Genomic DNA, 27,954 nt, shown 5'->3' on the forward strand with positions numbered 1-27,954 from the left:
TTTGCTCATAGTGTTTTATCACACCAATCAGAAAGTAACTAACACAGCAGGCATTTTCTAATTTCCATATGTCTGAATATGGAAATCCAGAAGGTTCTCTCCCCCTCAGTTTGGAACCTACATTAGTAATGGTAACAGCAACATCAGCAACAATTTTTTTCATTTGATTATAAAATTAATTCACTCAACTATTTCTCATGAAAGTCTTGAGCTGTTTTTATTTGTTTACCTATTAAGGGAACAAATACACTTGCACATATGTACACACACACACACACACACACACACACAGAGAGAGAGAGAGAGAGAGAGAGAGAGAGAGAGAGAGAGAGAGAGAGAGAGAGAGAGAGAGAATGCACACTTGTGTGCTTGGCCTGTGTTTGTACTTGTATATTTGTAGTCAGAGACGTGTGGAATTTCAGCTGTGCATTCGGGACATGCTTCCCCCTTTCCTACTAAAACAGAATTTCCAATTTTTAGAAAACTGTTTATTTTATATCTCTGTAAGGGTGAAAGTATAGAACGTGCATAAAATCTCTGCTTCAGATTACTGTAATAAATAAAATATGTGACAGGCAGAAGAGGAACAGTTGTTACCATGATATGAGCACTGAAATTAAGCAAGATGCTAATAACTCTCTGATGTTCCTGTAAAAGTAATACTTTGTTTGCTTTACAAATTTAGCTGGATCTTATGACATTCAGTAGATGGATTAAAAATAATGAAAACACAGATGTGCGATATTCCTGAGTTTCCGGATATCATTATGACAGGTAATGAATAAGCTGCAGGTAGTAAACAAGGAGCTGTACTTTTAAGTGAAGCTTTGAAAACGTGCGCACAAGCAGTTTGAACCAGTAGAGAGTAGGTTGCGTTCAACTTGAATGCAATAAATGAAAAGAATAAACACTGAATTCACGAAAATCAGATGAATTTTATGAAAATGCTTTTATTTGGTAAGATAGAACCAAGAAATAGGTGCTATTCTGAGTGAATTAAATTGAGTCTAAATATTTGGGGTTTTTTTGTAAATACGTGGTTTATTTAAAAAGTGGGTATGATTTTTTTAATTTCATTTTTTACTAAAAAAATCCTCCTGTATGCATAATCTATATCTTTTCTTCAATTTCTCTGATGAGATTTACGAACACCTGCATGAATTATAGTTCTTCGAGTTGATTTCCCTATGAATATATTACATTTTATAAGACAATCTGTTTGTTATTTTAAACATTTTGTCTTTAGTGGACAGACCAAATGATAACTTAGAAATTACTTCAGGATCACTCGTACTAAAATGAATGTACCTCCATAAGCCACACTATGATCTTGCTTTCAGTCATTGTTAATGTGTGCTTTTTCATGATTTGTTTGTGTTATGTGCATATGTATGTGTTTGCCTGTTTTACCATGTGGTGTGTGTGTGTGTGTGTGTGTGTGTGTGTGTGTGTGTATGTGAATATGTGCACTTGCTCTCCCAGCATGCATATGGAAGGCAGAGGAGAACCTTTATTGTCTGTTGTCAGTCCTTTTCTTTCACATTGTTACAGTGAGGTCTCTTGCTCACTGTTTCATGTTTGTTAGCCCATCAGCTTCCAGGTATTGTCCTATTTCTGACTTCTATCTTTCCCTAGGCATGCAAGAATTACTGATGTATGCTCACACTGATTTTTATGTGAGTTCTGAGTCTGTCAATCTGCTGAAGAAAGTACTGTGGAGACTGGGCAACCTCTCTAGCCCTGGTAAATTTTTTGATAAGTGAATTTGGGAACACTGTGATTTTTATAAAGTACTATATTCCAAAATAAAACTAAGTCACAGATAATAAGAGATGGATGGGATGTTAATACCTAAAGGGAACATATATCTAGCCTTCTTCCCCAAGGCTAAGGGATAATTTCAGAAGAGTAGCAAAAGAAGGTAAGAAACAGAGGTGGTGCTAACTACAGACCACACTATGTTCTGGATAAAACAGGATAATGTACATATGAACTCGTGGCATTTGCAAGGATGTGTATAAAACCTGTGCGAGTCCAAGATAAACCAAACTCAAGCGTGGACAAGAGATCAGCAATTGCACCCCTAGGCATGGAGAGATTGACCATTGTTAACTGTGTGCATTGTAGGAGAAAGGAAGACACTCGCATACACATACATACACAGAGAAAGAGAGAAAGAGAGAGAGAGAGAGAGAGAGAGAGAGAGAGAGAGAGAGAGAGAGAGAGAGAGAGGGAGAGAAGAGATTTTTCTCTAAGAGTGTGGCACCTGGTAAGTGTACTACTTTCTAGGGGAAGACACAAATCTAAGAAATTTTGGGCAACACTGGTTTTGAAAGATTAAAAAAAAAAAAGACACAAAGTTAGATGGATAGGTATATCTGGGAAGAACTGAAAAAATGAATATTATAAAAAATTAAATAAAATGCCCCCCAAGTTATAAAAAGGTATAATTTTTAAAAGGTAGTTCAAATAAGTCATGTAACAGTATATGTTAGAGAAAATTATAAAATTTGAATCAGTGTAACTAATTATAAATATTATTCCCTTAGCAACTATTTATATTATGCTTTTGAATATTTGTCATACAAAGTCTTAATTTTTGAATGATGAATTAATTCATAAGTAAAGAATGTAAATCTAGCTATTTAACATATGCATTATGTACATCATCACTGACTTTGCAATGATGACATTACCATCTATCTATTCTTGGCATTTTTCAAGAATACTATACATTAACTATATGGTAACTAACATACAACCTTTACTCTGACCACAGTATCTTGATGTATACACTTACAATTGATCATTTGGTATTTTCACAAGTCTAAAGAAATAATATATAATGGAGAACATAAGAAGTTTCTATAGGGCGTTGATATGACACGATCATTTAATGAGAACACAGTAGGGTTTAGAGTATGTTACATCCTGCTACTGTTGTGCTCAAAATATGTTTTCATTGCATACAAAAGAAATACCCATTCAAAAATAAAATCGACCAAATTGAGTATGAAAGTTAAATTAGTAATAAAATAAAAATGTAGAAAACTGAGGTTTCCATGTTATTAAAGGTTGTAAGTTAATTTGGGGATGGGTCAATTCAGAGACCTGGACTGGGCCTGGGTTGTAATTGGGCTGATTAGCTTGCCAGCTCTCCCTTAATTGACCCACCAGGGCAAGCTCTCTAGCACTGCTCCTGTTATGCCATCCAATGGCACCATCAGCGGGGTCAGCTTTCCTGTTTTCATGCCCTGGGGCTAGCTTACCCACACCCATGCCTTCAGAGCTAGTTCTACTGTGTTATCCTGTGGAAGGTTCCTGGTCCTTCCCCCAAGTGCTACAGCCTATGAAGGGCTGGGCCAGCTCTTGTGGTCTCACATCCTTGAAGGCCAACTCTCCTGCCTTCTTCACGAGGGCCAGTTCTACCATGCTGCTCAGATGAGGTGCAGGACCACCCTCCTGAGTGCTGCAGCCAGCAAGAGAGAGCCAGCTCACCTGCTCTCATAACCTCAAGGACATTTCTCACTGCTGCAGGTGGTGAGGAGGAGGGAGAGGAGGGCATCACCCCTGCACCCACACCATCTCATGGCAGAAGAGAGGTAGGGCCAGCTCTCTCATGCTCTCACCCTAATGCTAGCTCACCAGTGCTCTCTGCCATGAGGGTCAGCCCTGTTGGGCTGTCCAGGTGAGGGGCAGGGCCAGCTCACCCTCTCTCATGACCCCAGGGTCAGCTCTCCTGACAGCCTCAGATAGCAAGGGGCGAGGCCTGGAAAGGACATCTTTCTCCTTGCTTGAGTATGTAGAGGAGTGTCAGGGCCAGGTCTCAAGGCTAGCTCACCAGTGCCTCTGCCACCAAAGTCAGCTCTGTTGTGCTGTGCATTTGAATGCAGGGCCCATCCACTCTCCAGAGAGCTGCAGCTGGTGAGGGGCCAGGATAGCTTTCCCTAGCTCATGACTTAGTGGGCAGCTTTCCCAACCGCGGGAGGTGGCGAGGGGTGAGGAAGGGCATCATCTCTGTGCCTGTGCCATGCCACGGCAGTCGATTGGCAGGGTCAGATCGCCCACACTCATACCATCAGGGCTGGCTCACTCACATCCTTGCTGCCAGGACCAGCTCTGTGCTGCTTGGGTGAGATGCAGGGCCTGCTCTCTGGATTGCTGCTGTGGGTGAGAGATGGGGCAACAGTTCAGCATCCAGTGAGGGACAAGGCCAATTAGGCACAGCATCTGGACCTTAGCCCCTGAACATCTGTGTTGTCTCCTGTGGTTGCCCTTAACGAGGGACCTCACCATGGCCCCATGTGACAGGGCTGGCTACGTATAATAGACTAATCCTCATCACCCTCCAGTCTCCAGTCCATCTCTCTTTATAATGCTCAAACCACACCACGTCTCTTTCTCTCCCATCTGACCACTACATCTTCACACATTGGGGTGGTTCTTCTACTTCAGGCTTGCCACGTGACCAGTGGACCCTGGAGCACCATCTTCCATCTTTTCTGCATGGCATGGTGGCAGATAGGTGTCTATAGCCTGCAAGTAGGTGTCTATGTGTTTGGGTGTTTTGCCTGCCTGCATGTATATGTAGCACATACATCCAGTGTCCACCAAGATCAAAGGAGAGCAGTGAGCCCACTGGACTGAAGTTACAGATGGTTGTGAGCTAGTATGTTAGTGCTGAGAATCAAACCTTGGTCTTCTACAAGAGCAACAAGGGCTCCAAACCAGCGAGCCATCACTCCAGGACAGCAGAAAGATGATTGTGTGTATGAATATGTTTTATGTATATACACAAATATATATGTATAAACATACACACATTTATATACATGTATCCACACACATGTACATGTATATATACACACACACATATATACACATGTGTGTATACACACACACACACACACACACACACATATATATATATATATATATATATATATATATATATATCTGTGAATACACACATATATATCTATGGGTGTATATGCTTGACATAATCCCAGTTAAGAAGGAATTAGGCACAATCATGCATTATCTTATCACACTCCGATGTCCTAAGTGGTTATAATTCATATTGTTTATATTTTGTGTTATTTCTCATTTCTGTTCTATTAGTCTGTGAGAGAGAAAATAAAACAACACAATCTTTGATCAGGAAGAATTTCTTGTATAATTAAGCAGAATGTTTTCGAGTATGAACACAGGTTTCCAAAAACGTATTTTCTGAAGTAATGAAGGAAACTATTCCAAATGGTCTCAGAACAGCACACATGACACAAATTTATAAATGGGTGGCCCCGTGTGGCTCTCAGGGAACAGGTTTTAAAAAAATATATTTTATTAATTTATTCATATTACATCTCAATGGTTATCCCATCCTTTGTATCATCCTATTCCTCCCTCCCTTCCATTTTCCCCTTACTCCCCTCCCCTATGACTGTGACTGACAGGGACCTCCTCCCCCTGTATATGCTTATGGGGTATCAAGTCTCTTCTTGGAAGCCTGCTATCCTTCCTCTCAGTGCTGGCAGGGTACACGCTTTGACATGCAAGATTATAGGATTACAAGGCGAAGTAAGGGTGAAGAATAATCATTTTCTGAATTGATAGAGTTTATAAGTACCATGAAACTTCATAGAATAACTAGTCTTGCCATCTTCTTTAACTAATATCCTATACAATACATATTTGTAATTGTCTGGTTTTGTTTTATTCTGGGTTGTTAAGAGAAATGAATCTTGCGTACATCATTTTTTTTCTGATTAACCTTTATCAAGAAAGAAACAGGTTCAGGGGGAATGATAAGCATATTGCATATAAAAGAAGAGAAAGACATAGAGAAGAGAAACAAATAGGGTGGATCTGAGTATCCCTCTACAAATAGATAGAAGAAAAATACACTTTGAATCTCGAAAAAGATCTCTGCATTCTACTATATTCTCCTTAAAGAGACAGTTTATGTTAAAATAAAGAATATATTTCAAAATAGGGCTTTGATTAGATTTTGTACTAATATTATTTTCTTTTATTGTTTACAGGAAATATTGTTTCTTTTGGTTAAACTACTATATTAGGGCTGTGAAAGACTTGGGAATTATTCAGTTCTTTCATCAAATGCTTATTGTTATTAGCCAGTGAAAGAACAATATTATATAATATATACTCAATGCTATTGAACAAAAATTAATGTTAATTTGAGCTAATAGCTAATATTTTTCCTTCTCTGCAGAGTCATTATCTGTCTTCCATATGCATAGTGAGGCAAGCAAGTACATGCAATCACGTACACACAATCACATACATACACACAATCACAAACACATACACAAACACTATATATATATATATATATATATATATATATATACTTCATTCATATACATATATGTATATGTATATATATTCCCACTTATGTTCTTGGGTATAAGGCCATCCAATGGAGCATGATCAATCTACAGGAACCACACTAGTCAAAACAAACAAATAAACAAACAAAAAAACCCTGACTATCTCTCAGCTACCACCAATTGTCAATAGTTCCTCAAGTCTTGCTGGGGCCTTATGAGAACTTCCATTCAAATGTAAATTTTGATTGCCATGATATTGTTTGGGTCATGTGCAGGCAGCCATAACTGCCATTAATTAATTAATTCAATAGCTAATTCTTCTAGAAAAGACATTTTCTCAGCAGCCACCCTTAACTGCTAATAGACACTTCTCTGCTGAGGCACGAAAGCTACACTGATCTATGTATAAATAAGTATTTAGGGGCATAGTTTGATATTACACCCACATGTAAAAAATCAGCGATAGTTTTTGCTCTGTGAGTTTTGACCCTCTTAGCCAGCCACTCTTGGCCAAATTTACAGTGCTATCCATGAAGCCAACCAACCAGAAAGCAGCTACTTCCATAACATTCACACCACCACTAAACCAGGCTCTCATGAAAAGAATCTTATTTCTTTTTCTTGAGGTTAATTAAAGTCAAAAAAGAAATAAGAATTAGAAAAAAATAGCTCATCAAGCAGTGGATGACATAGAAGAAATGTAAATATGCACTGTTAAGCAAACGCAAAGAAGCAGAAAAAAAAAGGCTCACTCCTGTGCAGTTCCAACTACCTGACATGCTGAGGAAAAACCTCATAGAGAGACAATCATCTACTGAGAGAAGCTTAGTGGAAGGAGGGGAAGAACAGATAGGGGGCAGGGCGATAGTGTGAAATCTGACAGCAGAAACATTGTCACTACCTTGTAATAGTAGACACAGAACTACATTTGTCAATGACTATTTTACAAAATAAAATTGTATAGCACATGGAGTGTATCCAAGTATATGAAGTTTAGTCAAAACATATATAAATATTGGTTAATTAAGTGTCACAAAATATATCACATTTATAAAATTTAAGTCATATGGAACTTGGTGTGTCCCTTCCTTTGCCTGTTCATATACAATGGCTTGTAGTTTGTTAACTAGAAAAATACAGAAGACAGTAATGAACTACAGATAAATCTTTTCCTTATGAGCAGAAAAACTATTATATGGTTGTCATTTTGAAGGATTAGAAAAAACATTAGAGACATAAAAATATGTAAAATGACAACAGGAAATAGACTCACTAAGAAAATTAACTGTGACGCTGACTGCAGAAACTTCATATTTTGCTAAGAACAGAAAGAGAGCAAATAGATGTCTTAATCTTTATTTGTTCAAAAATGTCTTGGAGAAAACTCAGAGAAGAACGTATCAACTTTCAGTTAAGCAGCCAAATGCCATTCTTGGTGTTTTAATAAGAGTTTCCGTAATTCCAGAAACTGATTAGACAGGTGATAGAAAAGATAAAATGTCAAGTGAATGTTGTAACAACACAGATATGACTAATACTAGGAAACAATAGTAGCAGAAATTGAGGTAAAGGTGGGGGGAGGAGAGTATAATGTAGAGAATAATATATGATCTTTCTAGAAGCTTGACTTAGAGTATATGGTGTCTGTGATAAAGGATGGCTTAAAAACCTTCATCCAAATCACACTAGGGGAATATCCTTTTTAATACATACATATATATATATTTGCATTTATTACTAATTAGATATATGTTTGGGGGAGAATATAGACTTAAGTTCAGGTATCTGGAAGACCGATGAGAATGTTAAATCTCCTCCAATTGCAATTACAAGTGGTTGTGAGCTACCCAATATTGGAGCCAGTAGCTGAACTTGGGTCATTTGCAACAGAGTATATGTGCTCAACTACGGATTCATCACTCACTCCAATTCCAGGATTTTTCTCGTTGATCTGTTTTTGTATCAGTAGATTCCATTGGCTAACCAGCTATAAACAGCATATGAATCATCAAAATAATATTTAAATAGACTTTGAAAAATGATAGTAGGAATCAAAGTAGAGGAACAATTTTAAGATTTAGCACCATGTCAAGTACATTGAATTTTTAGATTCTTTTATTAACTTGTATTTATATGTTGAGCAGCATAGTATTTAATTTATATCACAGTCTGAAAGGATATTGAAAACTCCATCTCTCCTTGAGAAGATAAAGCAAACGCATTCTTTGTCTCTCTTGAGAATCACAACTCACTATGGTGAATATTATTTCTAAAAGAAGCATTGGGAGCTTAGAAAGGAAGAGAAATTAATATGCTGGATAAAGGTCTTGAGATGTGATGTATCAAATTCTCAGACTTTTTTTTGACTTGGGTACACAGTTTTGAGCTACAGAATTTTGCCACTCAACAATAACAACAAGTGAAGTGTCATCCAAAATGTCTTCTAAGGCTGTCCTGGTGGTGATGGTGTGTCATCTCAAACATCTCCCAAAGGGTTACTTTCTTTAGGATATATCTATGTTCATATCTATATCGTATATGCCAGAATCTATCTTTTATTTATATATTATTTCCATATTTTAATTAATTATTGTATACTTTTAAAAGTATGAGGCAGATTATTTTTATTTTGAGCCATTTTTACTATATACATATATTTATACACACACACACACACATATATATGGGGGCAGAGGGAAAAAGGGTGTTAAATAAGTAATTAACTAGACATATGGGGTTTTAATAAAGCATTTCATTAGGTGATGCCAGGGAATATCACACAAACATGTAAGATTTTTGTCTTACATGATAGTCCTTCTCCCACAAGATATTAGTCAAGATTGTAGGAACACATGGCCTTTCATCCCACTCAACTTACAAACCATTCATCCCTTTCCCTTAGATGTGGTCTCTGCAGACATCTAGTTGTCAGCAATCTGAGATTTATCCCAGTGCCAGTAGACACCAGCCGAGACTCCAGAAGGCTCTGGCCTGCCCACAGCAGCACAGAAACCACCCCCTTTCCCTTCAGCAGAGGGAACCTTGACCTCAAAATTTGCTTGGCGGTGATCATGTGGGTCTGTTGGAATGTGTAAGGAAGAGGCAGCTTAAACAATGCCTTATAAAAAGACAGAGATTCACAATAAGAAAGAAACATAAATTTCTAGAAACAATATTTTATATCAACAACCCAAAGCACTTCTTAATGCATTGAAAAATATACTTAGTTCAACAAAAGGCCTAGATGTCTCAGGTGTTTTAAACTATACTTTAAAACAAACAAACACACAGGTCCACTGATGGGACTGAAGAGATGGTTTGAAACACTGGCTGCTCTTCCCCAGGAACCAGGTTCAATCCCAGCACCCACATGGTGACTCATGACTGTCAGTCACTCTCGCTCCGTGGGATCTCATGTCTCCTTCTGGAATCTTCACACCAAAAAATGAGAGTGCTACATACACATACATACAAGCAGGCAAAGCACTCATAAAAATAAAAATAAATACGATATTACAGTTTTAAAAAACCCCACACCTCCAGTAAGCAGTTGCAAACAGGCTTATAAAAAACAAAGAAAAATGTTTCACCAAAACCAATTATGTATCTACAAATAAATAAGGAAAGAATAGATACCAAGCAATTTCAGAATACAAAACCCAAATAATAGGAATCATTTCCACTGCTGAGTTCACTAAATATGTTTCACAGTAGAATTTTTAAACCCAGTTAATAGTTGAATTGAAAGTAAACCAAAGTATCTTCAATCTGAAATTTGAATAATATTAGTTTTAAAAATGAACAGTTTCAGAGATGTGTGAAAGTAGAATGCAGGATCTGACTTTCATGTTGCAAAAATCTTGAAAGCAAACTGGAAAATGTAGTGAAGCCACAGGAAAGAAACGCTGAAACCAAATTCAGATGAAAACATAAACATCTAGATAAAATACAATGAAATCAACATATAAACCAAAAGAAATATGTGAATCAGTGTGATGACACATCAAAATTAAATTTTGAATTATAACTACAAAGGGGGAATAACTGATGGATAAGTGTGTGTGTGTGTGTGTGTGTGTGTGTGTGTGTGTGTGTGTAGGGTTCTACACACAGCGGAAAATGAATTCAATGAAGATGAATTTCCCATAAGAATTATTGAGAACAAAAGAAAAGGCATTCTGATTTACAGATCCTGAAAGAAAAAAAGCTAAAAACCCTAATGTTTTTAACGTTCAGTGTCAAGATTCTTTAGGAATTAACAGGGTGGGGGAAGACATTCTGAGACTGAAAAAAATAATAATTGTTGTCAATAGAAATACCCTAACCTCATGAATAAAGAATAGTTTGATATAAGGTGGTCTTAAAATTACACAAAGAATATATTTTATCCTCTATTTCAAATCCTCCCCCATCTGCACTTTAATTATCTATTCTATTCCCTTCCCTAATGAGACCTCTTTGAATCCTCTAGTGTCTCAGTCTGTATCTACCACCTATGTGGTTCTGCGCATTGTCACTTGATTAAATCCACATATGAATGAATACATACCATATTTCTTTCTTTCTAGGTCCTATTTTCTAGGATATTTTCACTCCGGATGACCTTTTCTAGTTCTACCTATTTACCTGCAAATTCCACAATGGCTGAGTAACATCCCGCTGTGCTAACTTACCTCATTTTCCATATCCATTCTTTGGTTGAGGGACATTTAGGTTGTTTCCAAGTTCTGACTGTATAAATAAATAATGTAGCAATGAACATGGTTGAATAAGTATCTCTGTGGTAGGATGAAACACTCTTTGGATATATGCAGAAGAATCGCCTGACTGCGTGTTAAGGCAGACCGATTCCCATCTTTCTGAGGAACTGCCACACTAATTTCCACACTGCCTGTACAAATTTGCACTCTCACCAGTAATGGATGAGTGTTCCCCTTGCTCCACATCCTCTCCAGCATGAGCTGTCACTTGTTTCATTGATTGCAACCATTCTGACAGGTATAAGATGAAATCTAAAATTAGTTTTGTTTTGTATCTCCCTGATAGCTAAGGGTGTTGAACATTTCTTTAAATGCTTTTCAGCCATTTGGTCATCAGATGTTGAGAATTCTCCATTTACACCTGTACTCTTTCTTAAAAAAGTATTATATGTCTTGGATATTACCCTTCTATAAGACGTCTAGTTGATAAAAAGCCTTTTCCCATTCTAAAGGCTAATGCTTTTTCCTAATGGTGAAATCCTTCGTCACGGAAGAGGATCTCAGTTCCATGAAGCCCCACTTACTAATTGTCCACATTAGTGCCTGTACTAATGTATCTGTTCAGAAAGACTTCTCCTATACTAAGTTCAAAGCGATTGCCTAAAGTCTCTATTAGCCTCTACATATCTGGTACAGGAAGATACTCTGCATGCTACCAAAAGAGAAATGTAAACACCGTCACAGCCACCAACTACTTGATCTAAAATATTTCCTGTCTGTAGGGTATGCTAGTAAAATGGCACAAAGCTTAGTAAAGAGCCGATATCTGATTTAACTCGAAGCCCATTCCACAAGATGGAACCCTTACCTTAACACTACTTGGGTTACCAATAACCGGAGACTAGATAACACGGGGACTTGGGGGAAAACCAAATAATACTCTTTAAAAAAATAGTGATAAAATGACTCCTAATGATATTCTGTAATTCTCGTTGACCAGTGCCTTGTTCAGACATACCAGAGTCTTCCTTTCGCAGAATAAAGGAAGAGATTCAGACACACACAGTCAGACGCTATGCAGAGAGTGCAATACTTTAAAGACTGAGGCCTCAAAGGTGTGTCTCCATTAAATCCCTCAGCCCAAAGCTCAGGGAATCCTGTCAAAGAGGAGGCAGAAGAGTGAAAGAGCCAGAGAGCATAGGACACTAAGGAAACAAGGCCTTCAAATTTAGAGTCTAAATCACCAAGAGCAATCCTCATACGATCTCACAGAGACAAAAGCAGCACGCAGAGGTCCTCGCCTCACAGTTTACTGTTTTTATGGTACTCCTGAGTGTGGGAACGAGTGGGTCTCCGATTCTTGTGCCTTCTCTTGGAGCCTTTTCTTTTTGTTGGTTTGTCTCACCCAACTCCAATGTTACAGTTTTTGTTTTATCGTATTATATTTTATTTGATTTTATAATTGTCTTGTTAAAGCCTGCTCTTCTCTAATGACAGATGGAAAGGACTCGGTGAGAAAGGAGCTAAGAGAGGAACTTGGAGGTGCAGGGAAGGGCAAAAACCATAATCAGGATATATTGTGTGAGAAAATAGTTAAGAAAAAGAAAAATTTTGTTAATAAGTTATTTATAGTGTAAAATGAAGAGGCATAAAAGGAGATATACCATTTTACTTTAACTTGTAATACCAATGATATTATTATATATAATGTAACATTATAATATATAATGTAACCATTGTTAATCTTATAAAGTCATATCAAAGTAAACTCTAAATAATGCAAAGCAGAATTCTAAAAAATTAGATTATTCAGAAGAAGTAGAATTTAAAAGAACTAAAATCAAAGAAATAAACAAAATCATTAAAATGTCAGACAGGCTTTGGCAGAACTATAATTATACAATATATAAATAGATTTTTTTAAGTACAAAAGCTGTCTCTATGCTGAAAAGAAAATATCTCAAATATAATTGTACAACAACAGTAAAATAATGGAAAAGTATATTGTATATTAGTCTAAGAAAAACAGAATTTGGTATATTATTAGCAGCAAATCTCAGTTCAAAGAAAAATTTGAGAAAGGGCAAAACCTCATAATCTTTAGATCTGTGTTGCTGGATTCCTCCACGTAGATGCATACCAGTCACACCAGTCATGCATACCTATGTGCCAAAATTGAACTACAAAATATGGAAGAATATTCTCATAGTGCTGAAATGAAAATTTACATTATAAATAGAAATAGTCCTATGTAACCCCCATCTGCCAACTCCTTTGAGCTCCATCCCCCAGTCACCCACACCTGCCCATTTTGTACTTCTCAGTCTTTCACTTACACTGTGGAATACTACTCAGCTATTAAGAATAAGGAAATCTCGAAATGTGCAGGCAAATTGAAGGAACTAGAAAAGATCATCCTGAGTGAGGTAACCCAGACCCAGAAAGACACTCACTCATAAGCAGATATTAACCACATAATACAGGATGACCACATTACAGTACAGAGACTGATGCACCAACCAAGGACCATGTATGATGTGGACTTAGACCCCCTGCTCAGATGTAGTAGATAGGCAGCACAGTCTCCTTGTGGGTCCCACAGTATGGGGAGTAGGGACCACTTCTGACATGGACTCTGGCCCCCCAAGGTTGATCACTTCCCCTGACAAGGTGGCCTTGCCAGGCTACAGTGGAAGAGGACACAGATAGTACAGATGAGACCTGATAGGCTGAGGTCAGATGTTAGGGGAGGAGGGCTCCCAGTTCTGAGGACTAGGGGAGGGAGGGAGGGAATGAGGGAGGGAGGGGGCATTGGGAGGTGATGAGGGAGGGGGCTACAATCAGGATGTGATGAATTCAAATTGCAGAACATGCAGGAAGCTTATATTGCTAATCCCACTACAAGGGAGTAGCTCTGAGACTGGCCGAGACATGAATATCTGTGCACAAGTAATGCTTTTTGTTGGTTACAGAATCTCCCTGTTTTATTGTTAGCTGTCATTCTTCATATGACATGAATGAAGATTTACAGATGTCTTTCTTCCGCTCATACAAAGAGCAAAGAACGAGCCTTAATGTTTCTGTGTATCACATGTGCCTCATATATTTATAATTTTAGGACTGTATAATGCTTGCGAGAAATTATATGTTTTCAGAATGAAACAACAGGACACTGATGCTGGATCAGACCTGACAGGATTCATTCCTTTCAGCATGATGGATACTGACATCCTGCATCCTTAACACTCCAGCACCAAGTGCTTCAGTTGTATTCCTCATCACAACAGGACAGCTCCCAGAACAGTTTCAAAGAAAGCTTCCTACCTCAATTGGTCCAGCAATTCAGACAGTCCCACACAGGACTTTAATTAGGCCTGGAATTTCTCAGCATTTAGAAACTGGACCACAAATGCTATTCCTAGCTTGTTTAACCATTTTTCCTAATTTTATTTGGGCCTCTGCAAAGGTATTATTCTTCCCAAATCAGCCAGAAGAAACCTTAAGAGAATGACACCCCATTTCCTTTAGGGTGGTTGGGTAGCCTTTTGGTTGCTTTCTTGAGCTATAGATTTTTTTTTTCATTGGGAGTTGGTTATAAGTTTTTATTGGTCTTATCCAGAGAAAAACAAGGTTGGACTCAGGGTTGTCTCTTTTTCCTTTATCTGTCTAAGTTTGGAGATAGGGTTTGAAAAGAAAGAAGGGGGGTTACAGAAGTATATAGGCATGATAGGCCAAAAGTAGATTACTGAATCTACTCCTCAACTTAATACCTTAATTGTTACTCACAGGGTTATTTTAATTCACTTGTATGGAAATTTGTATTGATGCAAAATAAGTTTAATTTTGATACATTTGTACAGAATTCAAATTTAAGATTATACTTCCCACACATTATCTATATTACTACTTTAATATGAAGTATTGTACCCATACAACTCAACTATAATACAAGGTTTACTTGTAATACTTTGAAAGTGGTATTGAAGGCTCCTTAGGATAATTAAGTAATACACATTAATTGTTAATTGATCAAACCATGGTCATGTCAATTACTAGTCTAGTTTTATCAAAAGAATATACATCCTAGGTTTAACAGATAGATATGGTGCTATAGATAGATAAGGTAAAATAGTTATATAAGGTCTTTAAAACCTCAGAGACCTATAGAATATGGCATTTAAAGATGTGTTATTATTTTAAAGATTCTTTGACAGGAAAATGCCAAGCCTACCTCAAAGATTATGAACATCAATGAGCCTCCCTATGGAAATGGCTTCAAATGTGGCAAACCAGCCACTGGGCAAAATATCCTAGTTTCTGCCAGTTTGGGTTTGGGCAGAGTTGACTATCAAACTCTGGGAAGACAGAGTAGCAAATCCTTAATAGTTCCTGTCTCACAAATGTGCCTGTCAGATATATTTGGCCAGAGGCTGAAGAAGATGCTCCAGCGTTATAGTTTTGGGTGACTGTTCAGGCAACAAACTGTCTCTGCTATCTTCTCATTTTGGAAGCTGATAACCTGCACTCCCTGTATCCTCAGGTAATTAATTTTATTCGTTCTCAAGTCTCTGATAAGATTGAAGACCAGGAAGTTTAGTTTTACAATTATGTTCAGCTGTGTAGGGGTTAAGATATTTTTAGGTCTAGATAGATGTTTTAAGTTGATAAAGATGAGATATGATAGATATTGGTTTACATTCAGAATTTTAGACTCACCAAGATAGGAAAGATGTTTTTTCAAGGTTTCCAAATACCTATAGCCAAAACAATATGCATGTAACATTTTTATATTTCCTGATTGTTTCTTGGTTCTTCTTGCTGTAGGTAATATATATTTGTATATATATAATGTATATACTATATATAACATGTAATAGTATAAATGTATACGCAAAAAAAAAAAGAAAAGAAAAAAATTAAGAACCGGTAACTTAAAATCTGCCTATCCACTTTTATATAATTATCTCTGAGCCTTGGGAAGTGTGTGTGTGTGTGTGTGTGTGTGTGTGTGTGTGTGTGTGTGTGTGACTTTAGAAACCTTAGAGGTAGATATGAAACGAAGACTTCCTTTTTCTTAAGAATACTGAAGTCCATAAGCAAAGGCTGGCTCTTCTCCATTATTCCCAACACTCCCTGAGCATAACAAAAATCTATCATTTGAACATATATAAAAGCAATTTGAATTTTTTTCATTGCTCTAAGGAATGTCCCAGCAGAAATGTTGTCTTCTAAGAACAAAAGTTTAACCTTTCGCACCATAAAGTGTGAGCAGCTTTGACACTGTAGTCTGCACATGACTTTTGCTCTTCGCATATGTTTTTACACCTGTAATCAAGTGGACTTTACACTTTTGTTTTGCTTCCTTTATGACCAAAGGGAGAGTCACTCTTTGGTTATATTTTTCAGACTCTGAAAACTCAGGTGTCGGGTGTTTTGTTTCAATATTCCTGCAATGGCTGACACATTACATATTTATATTTGAATCACTGTCCAGAATATCGACCACAGGGTGTGAGTATTCCTAAATTGCTATTGTGTAAGGCAATTTTTATCCTTTATATTTTGAATAAATCATATAGCATCTTTGCTCCGTACCTCCAAGGTATATCTTTCCCCTCAATTTTAAATGGACACCTTTATTAGACAAGAGTGCATGATGACTGGGCTTTATATTTGCTTGTCTTGGTCTTCAGTAATAAGCAGTCATTGATACTCCAGATTTGGAAGTTGCCTGGTGACCTAATGGTGTGGAGAAGGATTTGTGAACAGATGAACGGTGAGTCCCTATTTGACACAGCCATGGATTGCTACTCTCTCTTCTTTACTCTCTGTCAGCAGGTCTACAGAATGTTCTGGTTTTGTCTGTAAGCTATGAAGGCTCTTAGCATTTCCCATGCATCTGCTGCGGAAGTTGTATCACACACATTGTATGTGAATCTATGATATGATATTTAAAGACTCAGTAAAATCATTTTCCTAAATCTTTGGAACATTTTGTTTCACTTATTTCATTACTCATCTTCATTACTCAACCATTATTGGGTTTATTTATTTTTCTGCCTTTTACACTTGGGTACTCAGCAACTGAGATGGATACAACCTATTCTCAGCTCATAATCTCATGGAGTATATTAGGAGAAAATGTATAGTCACACTGCATGGAGTCTGTATCAATATGGAAGGGATACAGATAGGCTGCGCTCCAAAGTACCACAGAAACTTGTGACATAGACAAATAACTATTCTGTGAGCAAAAAGACACCAGATCTATATGTTATCATGGGTTCATAGATTAGATGCTTGTACTTTATTGTATTTAACTAAAACTCCAAACAAGCAACAAAGCATATTTGAAATTCATATGAAGAGTCTGTTAATAAGACGGTTGTAATTTTTGACTTTTCATAGAATACCAAGGCCATAATACATTGATTTACTTTATGTTGTCAAAACAAATAAAAGCATATGTCATTGAACATGAGAAATTTTCACATATAAAAACATTATTGATATATATGTATGGTAGTTATTGAAATTGTTATTCATCAAGTTTAATATTTATATAAATGGCACACATAACTCAGTACTTGGCATGATAGTTAATCTTAAATTTAAGATTTATTTGTGTTCGACTTATGTCCAACATTTTAGAATTTTAAAATGTTTTCCAAGATAAATGCCTGTGGAGTAGCAGACTATTAAATTACTAAGACATTTTTAATCTTTTTTTAATTAATATATTCTTGTTACATCTCAGTGGTTATCCCATCCCTTGTATCCTCCCATTCTTCTCTCCCTCCCATTTTCCCCTTACTCCCCTCCCCTATGACTGTGCCTGAGGGGGACTTCCTCCCCCTTTATATGCTCATAGGGTATCAAATCTCTTGTCACTTTTGGGAATAAAAATAAAATATTCTTATCAAAATGGATTTTTAATATGGCGACCATTCAGCTATAGGAACAAAAGTCGTTTATAGCTCTGTGGATTGCAGTCTCCTTTCTCTGTTTACCCTGACTCTAGGTCTTCCCTTGGTGGTGTGAAGAAGTGCTACAGAAAGTGATCCATGGCTCTGAAAGAAATCAGAGCTCCACCTAGGGGTAGAGTCCCATGCTGAACTGCAGAGTGTGGGTAGGGCCTTCTTTTTTCCTGGCAGTACAGGTGCTAATGCTTCACAGTGTGCAAACCTGATATGAAGCAATGTGTGCTTTAATGTAACTAAACCAATTGCATTGCACCGGAAAAAAAGGTTTAGGCTAAAATTTCACATTTTTAACTGCAATACATTTATAAAAGTTTAAGTACTTGAATTCTGCTAACTGCTAAAGAGAATTCCAAAATTGAAATTCCAGAAGCAAGTGCTGCTTGTTGGTATTGAAACGGTGCTATTTAAAGCCATGATGGTTTGTAGTCTGAAGTTATTGGACTGACAGCCAAATTATAGATTTTAATATGGACATTTTCAACCTATATAATAATATAAACCAAGGGGATGTCAAGAGTCTTGTTATTCTACATTGAGCTGAAATGTAAGGGGAAATGAAAGATGAGGAGTAATCAACAGACAGGGTCATATATTTAATTTATTATATAAAAATGGATACTCTGTTCAGATAATCTGCTCCTTTTTACTAGAGGAGTGTTAAAACACGAGGGAAAGCATGATGGTCAGAAAGTGGCACTGGAAGGTAAGGAAAAGAAAAACCGTCCAACATCAGTATACATGTTTTGTTATAGGCTAACATGTCTTTACAGAATTCCAGGACACTTGGTAAAGCTATAAGGACACATGTGACAAGAAAATTACGTGGCTGACTTTAAGTGGCATATCAAATAACATAAAGAATATTTGGCAAACCCAGTGAGGTTGGAGTTTGTGTGATGTGCGCCTTGTAGCTCATGCTGAGATGAAAGCCCAGAAAACAAAGCACGGCACAGGATTTCACCTTAATGGTTTCCTGGAGAAAGATATCAAGTATCTTTAAAATTATAAATAAATATTTATAAGATAATCCATGTATCTACAGTCACATTTTAACCATTGGCTTGACATTGTGGGCAGACAAGTAAGGGCACAAAATAACCCTTGTTTCTCTTTCTTTTCTTATTCTTCCTAACATCAACACATATTCAGTCTCTCCTGAAACAAAGTAGTTAATTTTGATCTTTGTTTTTATGTCTCACTTCCATTCTCTGTTACTCCTGCATTCCTGTTCTTTCTGCACCTATTTCTTGACTTCTGTCTTACACTTTACAACACTTTGGATCTTCAGTGGACTTTTCTTGACATCATACAGTGAATAATCTGCTATTGCTGGTTTTAATACGCACCACTCCTCACTAGCTGAGTTGGTTCGAGATTGAGTGTGCACTAACTATTCTATTCTGAGGTGTAAGACTTCCAGATTCCACTCTGCTGTGAGTGTGCTCCTGTGTTTGTAGCTGCCATGACTGCTGAGAATCATTCTATATGTATGAAGTCTCTCATAGGACCTCATAGGAGAGGTTTATTTCCAAATTGTTTTTCATGCTTTCATTTAATTAGGAATAAAGTGAGCTGGTCTTATATAATAATTTCTAAGTAGTGATTTTAAAAATATTCACTAGTCTTGATCTTTGGGGTGATTTTTAGTTTTGGAAACATTAGTGCCTTTTAAGATGTTCAGAATACCTAAATGCAAGAAGAAAACACAAAAGAAAAAAGAAAAAAAAAAAAGAAAAACAATACCCAAATGAACATATATCCTATTTTAATTCTATAACTAAGTATACTTATTCTTAAAGAAACATGATTATCAATAATCATATAACTCTGTGTCACTCTCAAAATTGCCACATTTCAAGAAAAATGTTCAAAATATTTTAACATTTCTATGTGCCATCTTTGCTTAATAACATATTTTCCTATCATTAAAATTCTCCTATGTGCCGTTTAAACCATCTACGGAACAAAGAGGATTTTTTACATTTCAGTAAAATTTATAATTGTTTAGAAAAATAGAACAAGAGACTGAATAAAAACATGTTAAATATTATGAATAGAAATAAATAAAAGCATTAATTATACTATATTAAAAATAATATAGTAATTATGATTTAAATATATTTGAAAATGAAAATGTATTTGGTATTGTTTTGCCTGTCTAGAGAACTTTCTCTTTAGCATGCTGATGGTAGAAGCAGAAGGGAAGTGGATAGGTCACACTTGGGTTTTGATTTGTCTTTTTCTAATTAAAAAAAAAAAGTATGGGGAGCATTTTGTCTTCAGGGAGGTACGGGCATTACTCACTTGCAGGGCCTGCAGAGGCCAGATTCTCTGGTACTAGAGTTATGGATTCTTGGCGCCTGGGAACCAAATTCATGTTCCCTGGAAGAGCAATGTGTGCTTTTTTCTTTTTTTTCTCTGTGTGTAGCCCTGGCTGTCCTGGGCTAGCTTTGTAGACCATGCTGGCCTTGAACTCAGAGAGTTCCTCCTGCCTCTGCCTCCCCAAGTGCTGAGATTACAGGCGTGCACCACAGCACCCGGCTTCTGTGAGTGTTCTTAATGGCTTGGCAGTCTCTACCTCTTTTTGTCTCCTCTTTTAGACAGGATTGCTAAACTCAAAGGGAAAAGTGAATGTGCGTATGAAAAGAAAAATACTGAAATAATAAAGATTGGGTGACCTTTAAGAGCAGGTAAAATGAGAACATCCATGTCTATTGACTAGAAGATAACGGACACACTATTGACTTAAGCCCTAAGAACACAAACATGGCTATAAAACTGTTATACTCTTTCATATAATCTAAGTTTTATTATTACTGATAAACTTGGATAGATTGAGGAAACTGTTTTTATAATTTCTAACTGTAGGACTGATTGAAAGTGTTGTGAAATTCTCTAAGTAGCAAATAATTCTAAATTATTCCTTGTCTCAACTAGTATAAAAGAATACTGCCTTTAATCCATGCACTCGAGAGGCAGACGCAGTAGGATCTGTGAGTTCAAGGCTAGCCTGGTCTACAGAGAGAGGAGTGAGTTCCAGCCTAGTGTGGTCTATAGAGTGAGTTCAAAGCTAACCTGGTCTACATAGATAGTTCCAGGATGGCCAGGGCTACACAGAGAGACTCTGTCTCAAAAAAGGAAAAAAACAAAAACAGACTAAGTAAACATAAAAATACTGTGACTGTGGAATCTACTTTTTGGTCACAAATTTTTATTACACACCCAGAGGTTATGAAGTATTTTTATGCTGTTAACTGAGTGAAATGAACAACAAAACAGGTCACCTGGAAACCTCCGATCTGGCTTCTCCTTTCACAGGTTCAACTACATAGAAAGTTTCAAGAGGCAATTTACACACCAACAGCCTGAATCTTTTTCCATGGGCTACACTATCCGATGGCATGTTCTAAAATCATGGTTAATAAACAATCTCCATGAAGGGATCACAGTCTGTCACTGTTTTAAGTATGCCCAAATATAGTATATTATACACAATTTGAAATTGCTAGATTAAAAGGAGAATGCATAAAAGCTACGGAACACTGAAATGAACAGGGAGTCTTGTACTCATGTAGAGAATAAGACAGCCTAGAATTGTTCCGACACCTGGTCCAGTGCCTTTTCGTTTCCATGCGAAATAACAATGAAATACACAACAGATTTAAATATAATTGTCAAGTATACAAGAAAAAGAATTTATGAGGATTTTTTTCCTCATTAGTTTTCAAATTGTATCTTTAGCTGCTTATAGACTTGAACTTTCATGCTGAAACACAAAGTTAGTCATAAGCAACTATGTGTAAACTGGAAAAGGAAATTTGGAAATTAAAATAAAACACGAAGCCTAGCAAATGTATTTGTTAAAAAATCAACAGTAGGTAACTTATTATGGTTAAGTCCAGCTATGAGTCTGGAATGATAAGGTAACTCAAATTTATATGAAAATTAGCCTATTTATGGTAGAACTTTTACTATTCAGTCTTGTCAAAAATAAAACATCAGCCACATATTTTCATTGAGAAATATTTTTTTTCTCAAATTAGAATTCTTGCAGGATATTTTATGCCGTGTTTCCAAGAAAGGCAGAAGAAGCTCAGAGCTAGTGAAGTACAAACTCTCACAGGTGCAATTTTCAGCATGTAAACTGCAGATTTTTCTTAAAGTGAATCTCTATGCATTTTTTTTTGAAAATAGAGACAACTCATATTTCACTTAACTTGAATAGAAGCTTTTCTTATAAAAGTATTTTACAGCATCCAGTTCTTTTCAAGTGCATGTTGTCTATCATCTTGTGCTAGTCAAACGTATTCTTTTAAGACGCCAGGCAACAGCTGGGAAAAATCGTGAAAAATCAAACCATTTGAAAATATTTTAATGAGAGTGATAATTTGTATGATCTTGTAAAATATAAAAAAAAAACAGAGGAAGAAAGGAAATAATTTTTTTCTGCCTCCCGATTCATCAAGTGACTAATGAGACCTCCCCTGTAAACCCACTTCCCAGCTTGACTGTGGCTTGGGCTCAAAGTAACATGACCTTCATCAGCCATCTGTGTTGTCTGGTGTTGTTAGTTGAATTCATCATCACTGCTCAGAAAACTATCCAAAGGCTTTGACAGGCTCAAGGAATCGCACAGTTTTTCTTTCCTTACATCCCTGACACAAACATAAATGTTTATCTGCAGTGTCTGTGGACCACTTTTCTGGAAGAGGTTAGATATTGTTTTCATTCGGATGTAATGTGTACAGTCATAAAGCGTAAAATGAAGGAATGGAGTGGGTGAGGTAGAAACATAAAAATTCTGGGCTTCCTAGCATCTTTGCTTCCTAGCAATTGTTTCTTTAGGTAATTGGCCATAGATTGACTGTGAGTAGCTGAAATAGATGCTGTCCTGAGACCAACGCCAAGTACACTCAGATTTACAATCACTGAGCAGTGAGCTTCTTCCTCCTCTTTTGTTCTTTTTAAATTTTAAGTCTGTTCCTTTCAGTTTTAGTTGCCACTATCATTTGCACTTCTCCATCAGGTTATTGCTTCTTCTCTCTTAGGTACTGGATTTGAATATGTCTTTTGAGTACTAATCTCTCCTCAGGTAAATAGTAAAGTGATGTTTGATTAGGCTATATTAATTAGCATAAATTTAAATATAACATAAGTAAGAAATATCTCTGGACCTGCCTCAAAGAAGATGATGAGCACCAAAGAACCTCCTTATGGAGTTGGCTTTAAATGTGGCAAACAAGCCACTAGGCAAAATGTCCTCGTTTCTGCCACAGACAGAATTCTGCCTAAAAATGGGCAGAGTTGACAGACACTTTGCCAAGACAGGGCAAGCAAGTCCTCAGTAGTGCCTGTCTTGCAAATATGTCTGTCAGATATATTGGGCTAGAAGGCTGAAGATGATGCTCCAGTATTATAGAGAGTGTTGGGTGACTGTTCAGGCAGTAAACTGTCTCAGTCATTTTTTTATTTAGGAAGCTGCTAACCTACACTTCCAGTTCACTCAGGTATTTAAGTTTTAATCCTTATCAAGTCTCTATTGGGGTTGAAGACCAGATAGTTTAGTCTTACAATTAAACTTAGTTGGTTAGAGGTTAGATATTTGTAGATTGTTTTAAATTAATAGACATGAGATATGATAGATAATTGACTTTCATTCAGAAATTTAGACCCAACAAGACAGGAAAGATGTTTACTCTAAGTTTGCCAAATACAAATAGCCAAATCACTATGAATGTAACATTTATATAATTCCTGATTGTCTCATAGTTCTTCCTGTTGTATGTAGTCTGTTTTATTCATGTGCAATAATATAAATGTATGTGTTAAAATAGAAACATAATAAAAATCATGAGGAAAAATAATAGGTGATCAGAAAAAGTGTGAAAGAATTGGAACCCTCATACATTTCTGTTTGGGATGTAAAGCAGTGTACCTCTTTGGGAAACAGGTAGTTACTCAAAAATTTAGATACAGAGTGCCATGCAATCAAAAATCACATACCTGAAATAAATAAAATATTTTTTCATACAAAAAAAGAAATATCTCTGGAAATAGTTTTATGAGTGGTTAAGTACCTATGTGCTTTTGTTGACAAATGTGTAAATTTTGATCTTTTTTTTAGATAAGTTTCTAAAAAATTTATTCTAAAAAATAAATTAGATAATTTTCTAAAAATTAGTGCAAAACAGTAGACAGTAGTGACTATAGTTAACTGAAATATTAATAGTTTGGGATCTTAATGAATATAATTATTTGTGCATGGTTCATAAGTGAGACACTTTTTTTCAGGTAAGAAAATCTAGAGTGAGAAAAAAAAAAGAAAAGCTAGAGTGACTAAACTACATTAAAAATCACTCATACATTAATTCTTTCAGTTGTGAGGATATACTTAATTTATGAATGCTATTGGTTTGTTTGTTCATTTATTTATTTATTTATTTTTGGTTTTGAGAGACAGTTTCGCTGTGTAGCTTTGGATGTCCTGGACTCAAGTTGTAGGTCAGTCTGGCTTTGAACTCACATCAATCTGCCAGCCCTCCGACTACTGGGATTAAAGGTGTGTGCCACCACACCCCGCCTTGATATTTTAATATAACGGTAACACTTCTCCATTTCCTTTCTTCCACCAAACCCTCCCATATACCCGTATTCTTTCTCCTTCAACTTGGCCTCATTTTCTACTTCTTGCTGCACACATACATGTATATGTTCATAGGTGTATCTTCCTAAATATGACTTTGTCAGTCTACACAATGTTATGTTTTTAAGGCTATTTAGCTCAGGGGTATTGATTGGTGTGCTCTTCTCTGAAGTCGACCACACTCCTGCTCCTACCTTTCCTCAGCTGTCTATAGTTCTTTGTATAGGGTGGAAGCCTTGAGGACATTTCTTTGTACACTGTCACATGATCATTGGCGCTGTCCTTGTTCAGCTCACATTTGGGCAGCCATATTGGTGAGGTCTTACGGGTGTGACTCCTGTTATTATTAGGACATACAAGGCCACAGTGAACTCTCTGATCTTCTGGCTCTTAGAGTCTTTCTGTCTCTTCTTCTGCAATGTTTCCTGAACCTTATACATGAATATGTTTTTTAGACATAGCCACTGTGACTGGAATTCATAACTTTGCATTTTGATTTGCTGCAGTTCTCTCTAACGATTTCCATCTGAGCAAAGAGAAGTTTCTGTGGTAAGGGGTGAAGACTACACTTAACAATTGGGATATGGAAAATTGTTTATCGATTGTTTTTAGGGCTTGTGATGGCTTAGTAAATTAGTGGTTGTAGATTCCTCTCCAGGAACTAAGACTTCCCAGCACTGAGCATTGAGTAGATAGCTAGATTTCCAGTACAGAAGTAGTTTCCCATTTGTTGTATGGGTTCGATCTCCAAATTGGAAGCTACCATCTACTGCCAAGACATTATTTCCACTACGACATCCTTAGGGTCACAATGCTATGCTTGCTGTTAATGTGATTCAGATTTTATTGAAGACATTTAACTTTTAGCTCACTGAGAAAAGATTCTGTGAATGAGAATTATTGGAAAGAAGCTGTTTATGCAAAAACTGATTGATTAGAACTGCAGTGCCAAAGAGAGGTTGGAATGTTGCAAGTCCAGAGGCTGATTACCTTAACATGAGCTAGCATTAATCCTTAGAGAATCATTCCTTTACCCTCAGGATTAATATTCTGAGATTAATGGATAAAATCCTTTTGAAATCTATTAGTTTAAGAGACCTCTTACTCCCACTAGCTCCAAATGTCATGGCACAACACTTGAGGCCTATAGGAGAGATTCTTCCAACTTGCTGAAACAGCTCTGTGATGAACCCATGAATGTGTCTTAACATTGCCTTGATTTATGGATTCTGCTACTAGAAAATCCATAAAACTGTTTTCACCTGGGAATATGAAATCTGAGGCAACTGGGATCCATTTTGGGGGACACAGTCATTTAAATAAGGCTCTGGGACAAATTATCTTATTCCCCTTGAGGTAACAGCTATGTTTGCTGCTGCTGTTGCCGTTCGGTTTTTGTTGTTGTTGTTGTTTTTGCATTAACAATGTGTTCAACTATGAAAATTAGTGAATATATTTCTACCTATTTTAAAAAAATCTATGAGTTACTGGATGTGTATAAGCTAACTGTTCCTTATCAGAACATGAAAATTTCCTGATATATTGGAACTTGAAAAGGAATAATTTGGGGACCATAGAGAAGACCTGAGTCCGATAGAACTACAATTTATATCTCATATGCGAGAGCATAGCTTGGCAGCTGGTTAAAATGCCTAATACTAGGTCTTCAATCATGACCAACCTGTTTGTCAGACTTAGTACTAGGTCTTCAATCACAGCTAAGCTGTTGTCAGGCTTGGATAACAGTATCAGGAGGGGTACCATAAGAAGGAATTTATGCACCTATTTTGTGATTATCTGGATTCGTACAGAAAAATTGATTCTTGTTACCCTACACAGTATTTTTTAAAGTCTAGAGAAACTGTTTTTAAAATTATCTAAAAATATAGACTAATTAGTCAAGCTAGAAAAAAAGTCACACTGCATTAAATGTCAATAGGTCTACTTTTGTTCTCCCTAAGCACTGCTCAGGAAGAGTCTTTTTGACTCTACTATACTGAGTAAATCTTAAAGGGAGTGTAGAATACCCTTACTTTTATTCTGAAAAAGGTAAATCACAAATCCTTGTCTTGGTGCACTGAATTGCTGCCTGTCCATCTGCTTCCTCACGTGCAGGTAGTCTATAATACTGGTTGAGCTGTGTGTGTGTGTGTGTGTGTGTGTGTGTGTGTGTGTGTGTGTATGTGTGTGTGTGTAGCATATTTAAATTTCTCCTTCTGAAGAGACATGTGCCCAAAGAACTAGCTTAATTTGCTTTTAAAATTATTCTTAATTAAAACGTGAACATTTTACTTTTTAATGGCATGTGGTATTTCGATATGTGTCCCTACTGGATAAACATTATTCTCATGTGTTTTTCTCTTATCTAGAGAAATCTTCCTAAATCTATTATCATTTTCTACAGAAGGTGCTATATAACTGTTACATAAGGTAACATCACCATGCCATAGCCTTCCGGAACCTCTTGCCCCTACCTGACTGTAACTCCGTAAACATTGGTCAACATTATGCCCTCCAATTTCCCTCCCCCCAGCTACTCTCCTCAGGTGGATTTTCAACTTCATTGAGATAGGGGTTTTAGATTCTACATGTTAGTGCAGTATATGGGACTTATTTTTCTATGCCTGGTCGACTCTCCTTGACCAAAGGATGCTAGCACCATGGCAAACAACAGAGTACCATTCCTTTTATGTGCTGCTATTATTTGACTGGATAAATTTACATTGTTATTCGACTGGATAAATTTATATTATAAAGAATCTGTTGGTTAACTGAAAGCGTGTTTGGGGGTTTTTTCTTTTCCCATGCTGGGCTATTATGAACAGTGCTGCAACGAACATACGGGACTTCAAACCTCTTGCATACATATTTCATTTCTGTTGTGTATATATCCAGTAGTGGGGATTACATACCAAATGAAAAATCCATTTATTTTATGTAACTCCATACTGTTTTTCATGAAGGTTATAGTAAATTAAATTCCCACAGATGTTAGATTGATGTTTCATTTCCTTGACAGTGTCGTGTTCACATCCCTGATATCTGTAATGGCTTTGAGAAGAGCCTTCCTTTATATCATATATACATACATATATAGTTTGTATAATTATAATATATTATGTATAATTATATACATACATATACAGTACATTAATACAATGCATTAATATGTAATTTGTATATCATATATAATGTGTATATATGTATACATACATATGTAAAAGAAATTGTATATATAATTTCTTTTTCAAGACAGTATTTCTCTTGGTATCTCT

This window comes from Acomys minous, assembly GCF_964271855.1.
Source record: "Acomys minous genome assembly, chromosome: 4".
NCBI classification, from domain to species: domain Eukaryota; kingdom Metazoa; phylum Chordata; class Mammalia; order Rodentia; family Muridae; genus Acomys; species Acomys minous.